Source organism: Arachis ipaensis, chromosome B05 (assembly GCF_000816755.2).
Source record: "Arachis ipaensis cultivar K30076 chromosome B05, Araip1.1, whole genome shotgun sequence".
Taxonomy (NCBI): Eukaryota; Viridiplantae; Streptophyta; class Magnoliopsida; order Fabales; family Fabaceae; genus Arachis; species Arachis ipaensis.
This window is the reverse complement of record NC_029789.2, coordinates 139,227,132-139,228,013: the sequence shown is the minus strand read 5'-3', so window position 1 is coordinate 139,228,013 and position 882 is coordinate 139,227,132.

Genomic DNA, 882 nt, shown 5'->3' with positions numbered 1-882 from the left:
TTTAATAAATTTTCATAAGCATTCCTAACTTTTCAATGAATACAAGTACATACATTTTTAATTTATTAAATATAAAATCAGATGTTTATACTTTTAAATAACACAAACCGTTATATAAAAAATGTTACCAAATACATTGGTGATTTAAGACTTTTATGACTTTACTTTATCCGTTCAATTAAACTATTTTCATTTTAAAAACACAAGACCGCTTAAAATCCTTGTTAGAAAAATCTCTATTCTGATAATAAGTTGATTTCACTATTTTATTTTTTTTATAATTACATTTTATGTTAATGTTGACTTAGTGTCAAACTATCAATCTGTTTTAGAAAAATACAAACATTTCATTTCATTTGTCCTCTTTTGTTGTTGTATAGGAAAGTGAATATATTCTTCTGACCAAAAAGAAAAGGATAGGGAATATATTCCATTCTGAAAACCATGATTCTGTTTTCCGAATAAGGGCCACGAATCTTCGATCGTCATGATTCCCTTCAGATTCTAATGAGAAACGATATTATACATTTAAAATAACGTTTTATGTGTCAATTTAAGGGGTTTTTTTGGATTTAAATTAAATAAATATAAAATTTACGAAAATACATATAAAGTATAATTAATTACATAAATGCACAATCGACCATATTTCGAGGGCTAATTTTTTTTATATGAGATTGATATGTGAGTTATACTGAGTTATGGAGTATTAGAGAGATATACACCACGTTCAATTTTTTGTTTTAGTGGAAAGAAATCGGACCGTCCGATTTTATTATAGAGAGAGAGAGTGGATACACAAATCAAACCCAAGGTTTTCTGTGTACACAAATCGGACCCAGAGTTTTCTGTCAATACACAAATCGGACCTAGGGTTTTCAG